This window comes from Meriones unguiculatus, chromosome 3, assembly GCF_030254825.1.
Source record: "Meriones unguiculatus strain TT.TT164.6M chromosome 3, Bangor_MerUng_6.1, whole genome shotgun sequence".
Taxonomy (NCBI): Eukaryota; Metazoa; Chordata; class Mammalia; order Rodentia; family Muridae; genus Meriones; species Meriones unguiculatus.
This window is the reverse complement of record NC_083351.1, coordinates 54,833,526-54,842,974: the sequence shown is the minus strand read 5'-3', so window position 1 is coordinate 54,842,974 and position 9,449 is coordinate 54,833,526. Positions and strand designations below refer to the sequence as shown.

Below are 9,449 nucleotides of genomic sequence, written 5' to 3'. Positions count from 1 at the left end.
ATGTCAAATTTTATAGGCCCTTCCCTGGAATAGAGAAAAGTGTGTAACGTATCATAGGTTCTTGTTTCTCAGAGAAGGGGACATGCACCCTTCGGGGAGGTAGAGAAATACAAATGAAATCTTCCCATTTCCTCCCTGGGTGGTAAGCAAGTAGAAATTATTTTTGAGAAGTCCCACAGAGGGCTCTCCCCACCTCAGTGAACCAATGGCTTGTTCCTGAAGCCCCCGGGGTCAGTGTAAGGTGATGCTGCGATTGGCGGCTGTGGAGTCACAAGCTGAATCTCACTGCCTCAGCAGTAGGCACCTGCCCAAACCTCAGGGGCTAAGGGTGGAAAAGGGAAGTTCGTAGAGGAAATCCAGACACCGAACTGGAGCTGGAGAAATGGTTGCCAGGCAGTCCCAGCAGCCACTGACCACTGTGGAAAGGAAGGAGCAGATGAGCAGCTGTTCCAAAAGCCTCCGTTTGCACTTGAGAGTGACCTGGGTACAAAAGAGGCAACAGCCGTTTTATTTTGGTGTTTGGTTTTTTGACGTAATGGGAGAACCAATAAAGAGGGCGCACTTTTCCTAGGCAGGGCCAGGTGGGAAGCTAGGGGGGGGGCCGACCCTCACCTGCCGTCTGACATGGGAACACCCCTCCTGCTTCCTCTCAGGATCTGGGCCCTGGGTGGCGACTGGGCAGAGCCGGTGGTTTCGCTGCGGTTGCTGCGACCATGCCGAGTCATGAACCCACAGCTCTGAGCCGGGAAGGCTCTGCCTCAAAGCAGATAAGCCAGGCTGCTGACACAAACACCCTACAGCTCGCATCCTGCCTGACAAGTGGACTGGAACCACAAAGCCTGGAGCAGTCCCGCTGTGGTGTTCTTGGGAAGAGGCCCATAGCAGAGCTGTCACCGTCCACAGACCCTGAGCCTCTGGGACAGGCATGATTTACACCGGTCCTGTGTGGTGGGTGTCATAGGGAAAGCCAGACCTGGAAGTCACAACCACAGGGTTAAAATGCCAGCTCTGCATTCAGCGCCGGCGGGTCTGGGGCATTATGGGTATATGCCCTCAAACCTTAGCTCCCTTGCTGTCCCTCAGGACAGTGGAGACATGGCAAGTTAATCTGCATGAAGCATCCAGCATGAGGTGTGGCACGAAGCCGGTGCTCAGGAAAGCCAGTGAACTCCATAGGAAGAGGCTGAACCCCCAGTTGGTTAATATGGAGTTGCTGCATAGGCTCAGGTTCTTCCCACGTAGCATCTCATTGAACCCCCATGGCCGCCTCAGGTGAGGCTTCATGCTATTCTCAGCTCACCGGCGAAGAGCGATGGGAGCAAGGCTGGTGGGCTTGTGGGTGGTGAGTAGACATCCGGCATGTGAGTCCGTGCCACTGGGGCCAGGGGAAGCTGCGAGAAAATGGTTTCTTCCCAGGGGCAAAGGAGCTGGTGAGGTCTGGGAAACCGGCCGGCGGGCACCCTTGTCCCGTGCTCCCTCAGGCTGTGGATACCCCCCCCAAAGGCTAGCCATGAATTGCTGCAAGGGTTCAGCTGTCCCAGGCTGAGCTGCCCATGGGGGTTGGGGTTGTGTATAAATTGCACACAGCATCCACTGTAGACTTACAGCCACTGTCCAGGTTTAGAGCTTTCATCTTTCAGGGTAACAGCGTTCCTCCTGCGCGCGCCTCCAAACCATGAAGCAAGACAGACTGGCTCCATCAGAAAGGCCCAGTTAAGAACGGCCTTGTAAAAATGTCCAGTGGGAAAGCCTTCCTAGTGCTAAATCCCCGCCCCCGTCCCCTCAACAACCTTCCTCTCTCCCTCACACCAGAGGCTCAGAGAGAGGCTTTGGGTTTGTTGTGAGAAAGCCCTTGCGCATTCCTAGCTGGGTTAGGGAGCTTTTAGGGAAGGCCATCACGAGGAATGTCAGGTCTGATCATGCCTTGGTGCCTGGTAACCCTTCGCTGCCCCTGGAAGGAAAGCCATCGGCACAGCAAATCCATACCATCAAGGGCCTGCCTGGCGCTTCCTTGCCTTTGTAGCCGTAAATTGCTACGTGGGCCGAACTAAAGCTTGTCATAACGATAACAATTAGCACTTAGAGTGGCTCCAGAAAAATATTCTTTCAAGGTCATGATGTACCTTTATCACTACAGTACCAGCTAGCATTTACTGAATAATTACTCTGGTTAGTTTAGTCCCATTTATCTTCAGACTTTACTACGCTTTCGGGCAGGCACATTTCCAGTTCCTGTTGCTCGGACCCTGAAGCAGGCTTACACAGTTTGAGGCAGAGCGAGCCTCGTTGCTGTCACACACATGGGTTGGAGTTCTAACCCTGCAGCTGGTGTCTCTGGTGGGGTAGTGGCTATTCTTCCATTTTTCTTTTTCTTGCCTGTGTAGTCCTGGCTGTCCTAGAACTTGATCTCTAGACCAGGCTGACCTAAAACTCACAGGGATCCGGCTGCCTCTGCCTCCTGAGCCCTGCCTCTGCCTCCTGAGCCCCGCCACTGCCCAGCTCTTCCATTTTCCTTAAGCGGCTAAAAGGTCACCTTAAAAGCAGGCCTTCTTGCCTGTGTCACAGGAGTATTTTCCCTTTCACCCCCCATGTCCACACCTGCCTATTTGCATAGTGTGTGGGTATCTGACGTGGATTAGGCGCCTTCAGACTCAGCTTTGCTCCGTGCTTGGAGTGTGCGAACTTCCCCAACGCTGGTAATGGGATCCCTGAAGACCTCAGTTTCTCATTTGAGTCTTGAACTCATGTAAGATCCTCTTCCCTTCCTTGAGCAGGGCGAAGGGGAGGGAGAGGTGGGTGTTTGCCACTAGTGGCTCTACAGAGGAAGGCTGGCAAGGGTGAGGACTGCCATAACCTCAACCGGGGCAACTCGGCAATGTGGGCCAATGGCTTCTCTCCTCCCACCTCCCTCTCTGCCTAAGGCAACTTTGGATTCAGTGAGTGCCCTGTCCTCCAGCTGCTGCCAGGTGCCTCTTCTGGGGTTCACAACCCCTGCCCCAGACTCTTCTGTGAAGACTCGGCCACTCGATCGAGAGGAGTCCTTCTGGAACAAAGCCAGGCTTCTTTCTGAGGTAAGGTCTAAGCTTCTGATAAAGTGTTTGAGGGCCCAAGAAGTGTTTTAAGGTTGGTGATAAGAAAGTAATTTCTGGTATATAAAAAACACCTTCCCCCACTATGCTACTGTTTTTGTATTAAGACTGTTCAGAGCTTTAAGATTACTCAGATTTTAAATTGTCTCCCAAGCCAATTTATCTCATTTTGTAAACTTAAAAAGATGAACAATGCAGCCAGTCCTGATGAGATCTGATAGGCTAGGGTCAGATGAAAGAGAAGGACCTCCCCTATCAGTGGACTGGGGGAGGGGCAGGGAAGGAGAAGAGGGAGGGAGGGCAGGATTGGGAGGGGACGAGAGAGGGGGCTACAGCTGGGATACAAAAGGAATACATTTAAAAAATAAAAAAAATAAATGTTAGGAAAACAAAGATTCTTGTAAGCTTCAGAAGATCCACTGCCAATCAATAGCCTGTTTCCCAGCCTACCTATTCCTGAGGGCGGAATTCTTCCCCTGGTTTTAGGACTCCCCTCCCCCAACTACCAAGACCATGGACCTAAGAGTTAAACTCCTTAACTGTATCTTCTGCCCCTAATCTTCTGTATATTTATGTATGTGTGTGTGTGTGTGTGTGTGTGTGCCAGCACCCTGCTTCCTCAAGAGCTGCATCCAGAACTCAGGTGCTCTGGCCTAACCCTCACAGACTGCAGAAGCTGGACCTGCAGTTTCCTAGCTGCAGATGGTCTCACGGATCCCAGACAGCAAATAGAACAGCCTGCTCTTGGGACTTGCCAACATTCCAGCTTTTTGCCCCGCTCTCCCCCAGATCAATGCTCCAATTTCAGCTGGAAGTAACCATAAGAGATTCTTCACCCATTATCCATTTATTATCAACAAAAGGCTGGTATTAAAGTCCCTACCTGCTACAGGGCATGGCTGCCATACCCTGCCCTCTACCTAGGGGCGGGGCTTCTCTCCCAGAGGCCCTTCCCTATATAATCCATACCCTTTTTGCCCTTTCTCTCCCTTTCCTTCCTTCCTGCCCCCTCTCCCCACTGCCAGCACAAGCTCCTCTTCCCTTTCCCCCTCCCTCACTGCTCCCGATAACCCTGCACTTATTTAATATAGCTTCGGTCTCTTTGTCTGTTTTATTTAATTAATCAGAATGGACCAGTATGGCTGTGCACAAAACCAGAGTGCCTAGTCAGGGCTCTCTCTTGGTTCTATGTATGTACGCGTGTCACTGGCTCCATCAAGACAAGTATTGCTATCATCTTGGATGACTATAACCTATCACTCAAATCTAGATTCTCCCCTCCCCCCACCTCTAGTGCCTCGGACCAACCCCAGGGCCTCGTGGAAGCTATCTCCCCAGGTCTATGTTAAAAACAGAACAGGGCTGGGGAGACAGCCCCTTGGGTAAAGTGCTTTCAGTGCAAATGTTAGGGCTGGCCTTTGCAACCTCAGGACCTCAGGTAGGTGCTGGGTGGGTGTGGCATCCCGCCTGTCCTCCCAGCTCCGGGGCAGGCAGAGGCCGGGGCTCTGCAAGGGTAGATGGACTAGCCTAGAGCTATAAAGTGGAGACAGACTGTAAAAAGACACGAGGCACTGTCTCACCTCCACACAGATGAATTCACCTGCGCACCCATACCCAGACACGCTCGTGTGCCTCACACGAGAACACACGACAACCCACAGAGACCTCTCGTTGTGACTGACAGAAACCGTACATTTTTATGTATAAGCTATTTAAAAATCTGTGTACTTTCTGAAATGACTACACTGAGATAATTAACAGATGCGTTCCTTCGCACACTTGTAGCTTTTGTCGTGATTTAAAATCTTAAAGTCTCCTCACAGCAGATTTCAAGAATAATAGATTGTTATTAACCATAGTTACTGTGGAGATCAATAGCTCTCAGGACCTCCTTCTTCCTCTCTGGAATTATAGATCCCTTGACTAAAACCTCCCTGGTACCTCCACGAGGGCTCCTGCCTCAAGTACTCTCTGTACTCTCTGTTCCTATGAGGCCAACCCTTTAGAGTCCACATGAGTGACGTCATGTGACACTTGTCTTTGCACTTGACCTGACTTATTTCTCTTTCACAGGCTTGCCATGGTTTTCCACTCTGTAGCAAGTGACAGGGTTTCCTCGTCGGTGGAGGCTAATGAGTTCATCTTTTCCATCCAGACAGACAGTTCAGAGCGAGGCTGGGTAGCACAGAAGGGGTAAACTGAGGCAGGCCATCATGCCAAACATGTCACCGGTGAGTATTCGTTTGTGATTTTGGCTTCTCTTGGTGTGTCCAGCTGGCTGTTTCTGAGGGTGTGTGGGGGTGACCATCAGTAGAAGCTCGGGGAACAGCAGGAATATGATATTGGCTGTTTTTGACAGAACCTGTTAAGATTAGATGCTTTTTTTTCTCATTTTTCCCCCTGCATCTTCTAAAGTTTTCAGAATTGCCTCGAGAAATCTGTGAAGCTTTACTGAGATTTATCCTGTTCTAAAAGGAGAAATAATTAAGTGGTTAAGTGGTCTGCCATACCCTACCGTATCTGTAGGTTTCTAAGATTCCTCCATATGATTGTATACACACACACAATACACAAACCCAGAAAGAGAGGGAGAGAAGAGAAGGAGTGGGAGAGAGAGAGAGACCAGCTATATTAGAATTACTCACTTTTCTTTAGAATACTGTTAGGACTTAAGAACTTTATGTTTCTATATATGTTTAGACCCCATTTGTAAGTGTGACAAAATATAACACACACAATATTATTGAGAAAGGTTCAAATAACCATGTCTCATGAAATAGGCCTGTAATTTCAGCTCCTTGAGAGCCTGAGGCAATAAGATTCCAAGTTCAAGGGCAACCTGGACTACATGGGCAACTTAGGGGGATCCTTTTTTAAAATGATATTAAAATTGAAAGAAAAAAAAGAGTTAGGAATGTATCTCACTGGATGTGTGCAATACCCAGTAGGAAAAAAAGGAATAATAAAATAAAATTTGAATAATATAGAAACTTAAATATATTGATTTTAATTATAAATATACAGAATTATAAATATATTGAAATTATAAATATGTTTTAATAATTTCTATATTATCATAGAAAATAAAAAAAATTAATTCCCTTCATACAATCCATTCTTAAAAAGTCTTTTACTTTCTCCCCCCCCCCCCCGGCCAGCCAGCCATCTCTCAGAGACACAGTAGTTTGGTGTTTATCCTTGTTGTCCTAAGATCCTTTATCTAATATACGTAAGCTATTTTAAGATACTTAGCACTTTTAAAGTGCTTGCTTTTTTACAAGCTTTTGTACTATCAATGGAGAGTTTCTGTTGTATTTCCTACCTTGCTCCCCTGAACCCTCAGACAACTTTCTCTCATTGCTCCTTTGCTTTATGGTTTGGACAAGGTTTTTGCTAAGGAGGAAGCAGCCTGGGCATTGGAGTCTGGCCTAGGTCTCATCAAGATCACTACTGAGTAGTGAGTTCCTAGACTAACCTGCCTTCCTGGAGCTTGAGGGCCAGAACTCTAGGGCCATGGTTCAAATCCCATGTCTGGCTTGAGGATTTGGGCACCCTCAGTAGCACAGAAGACCAGGTGGCACACAGCTGCAGCCGCAGCACTTGCTGGGGTAGAGACTGGGGGATCACATGGGAATTCAAGGCCGGCCTGATTATATGATACCCTGTCAAAACAAGAAACCCACCCCCACTGCACCCTCCTGGTCCCCTTAGTGACTCCGTGTCCTTACCTATGAGTGGAGACAGCCTCAGTGTCTACTTCCGAGGGCATCCATGAGGACTTGGTTCAACACCCAGCATAGCACAGCAAGAATTGATACTCCACCAGTATCAGCTGCTTTGCCTGGCTTTCCCACACATGTGGGAAAATGCGGGTGATAAGTGTCCTGCATAAGGGCCCACCAAAACCACTTTGAGCTGAGAAGACCACAAACAAAGACCAAACAAAATCGGTTCTCAATCAATGGGTTGTGCCCCCTTTGGGGTCAAATGACCCTCTCACAGGGGTCACGTATCAGATATCCTGCATATCAGATACTTACATTATGACTCATAACAGTAGCAAAAATACCGTTATGAAAGTACAATGGAAATAATTTTCTGGTTGGTGGTCACCACAACACAAGGAACTGTTCATTAAAGGAGGGTCACAGCATTGGGAAGGCTGAGAACCACTGTCCTGGACAAAGGGATATACTCGGATGCCAAACAGAAAAGTAGCTTTCAGCCAGCTGCTTGGTCTCACCCACACATCACCTCATTTCTTTCAGCCTAGTACCCCTTCACATCCTCCTTTCTTTTTAGCCTCATTGTCAAAGCCTCCCAAAGCCAAGGCCATATAATCGCACCCGTAAGTCACTTCTCCTGATATTTGCAAACTCCTTCTTCTCTCCTGCATTGTCACTTCAGGGCTATATTGCTACTTGGTAGAGTACCCACTACCCATTGCTGACTGCAGTGCATTGAAAATCCTCCCTTCAAACCAGGCTGCTCTCTGTTCAGTAAGCTGGGCTTCCAGGATCCTGCTTTGAGAGCAGTAGGATGTGTGTGAGATTCTGGCGCAGGGGGAAGGCTGGATCAGAAGCCCTTCAGAAGCCCTTCCAGCCCTGCAGAGGCTGTTACAGATCTAATGCACGTACTTGGTGGTAACCATTACGCCACTTGCCTGTGTGCCAAGTCTGTTCCCTCCTTCAACTCTCATAACGGTGTGGTAAAGGAAGTAGCCATCCCATCTGACACAGGGCGATGCTGACTGAGTCTTGGGGAAAATATAGCGATTGTAGGTCCTAAGGTTCAAGGTTACCGAGATGATATAAGCAGGACTGAAATGCAGAACTGCAGGAGCTCCTGTCCTAGGTTTTCTATATGCTCCAACGCTCACCTCCATGTGCTCACTCGTAACATAAAACACCTCTTCCCTAGGGTGGCCCACCAGAACACTGCAGGATAGACTACTGCATCCTGTCTCCAGACTGCCATGTTGGCAGATGAACATTTTGCCAGGTTCTTCTGTTGAGGCAACTATTTGGGGGGGAGGGAAACAACCCATCCCTGCCTGAGTCAGGGGATTCCTCTTTGGTCAGTATCACCTGGCTCCTTGAATTAATTGCTCTTAATCCTTTTGTTTTGCAGGAAACCAAAGTATTTTGACAGCACAGAAGAATGGTCCATCTGGAGGTTTGGGGTCCCGCTAAGCAGGCGAGCCATCCTAAACAAATGGATTGACTGCTTCCGGCACCATCACTTAACTTCTGCTCCCGGACTGACATCCGGAGTTTAACTCCTGACAGCTGGGACACAGGCAAAAGGAAACCTTTTTAATTTATAGTAAGCAAAGACAAGTTTCTTCCCCTCCCCTTCCTGGCTCATTTAAAGGGCCAGAGTCACTTGAAACAGTAACGTCTTACAAAGTTCTTGATGCGAAACTTCTCAGGAGTGTTCCAAAGCTCTAGAAAAGGGTGTGTCTGTTCAAATACCATAAGACAGAAATATTCTTAAAATTTCCTTCAGGTATTAAAGCTTCAAGACCTTCTTTTAAAAAAGAAAAACAATGATATAACCAGGTACAGTAATGCACACCTATGAGCCCAGCACTCGGGGAGTCAGAAGCAGGTGGATCTCTGTGAGTTGAAGGCCAGCCTGATCTACAAAGCAAGTCCATTACAGCCAAGGCTACACAGAGAAACCTTGTCTAGAAAAACCAAACAACCAAACAAACAAAACACCTTAAACACACACACACACACACACACACACATACACACAAAGCAAACAATAAAAAAAAATTGATGTAATCATTGAGGAACACTTAAATTAAAAAAAAAAGATTTGCAATAGATACAGCGGGTCGGGAGGAAAAAAATCTCTGCTTTAAACAAAACCTATGTTTTCTCAGCAAGAATGAGTTCAGGGGTGAAAAATAAAGTTAATTTCAATTTTATTAATGATATCTGAAATGAAATGTTATAAGTCTCCCTTCCAACCTTGTAGCTAGACACCTGGGATATTTATTTCTCCTTTGGAGAGAACATGAGTGGCTGTTACCTTTGAGCAACACACACATTTAATTGATGAAGGCGAGGAAGGTGATCATGGCCGCATGTAAATCAAGGCGTGTAGAATTTAAGAGATCTGACCTTAAAAATGAAGAAAATATTATTGTAATTACTCCATTTGCTAAAAACAAATGATGTGACATTTGAATTTAAGGCTTCTATCAAAAACCTCCAGTATCTTTAATCAGTTTGCACCTTTCCATTTTAATGGAGCTGGGCTTGAGCCGCTGCATTTGCAATTATTGAGGCTGATGACTTCAAGCCTTTGAAAGGACTTGAAAAGATTAGCATTCGTGGATTATTTATT

General features: G+C 47.4%; 1 long non-coding RNA gene across 1 annotated transcript; it reads left to right on the top strand.

Annotated features, from left to right (window-relative positions):
* Nucleotides 1-2,945: 2,945 nt before the first annotated feature.
* LOC132652764 (uncharacterized) lies at nt 2,946-9,170 on the top strand. Its single transcript, XR_009590331.1, has 3 exons — nt 2,946-3,071; nt 5,163-5,320; nt 8,220-9,170. It is a non-coding gene; the product is annotated as an uncharacterized LOC132652764 (long non-coding RNA).
* Nucleotides 9,171-9,449: the final 279 nt, after the last annotated feature.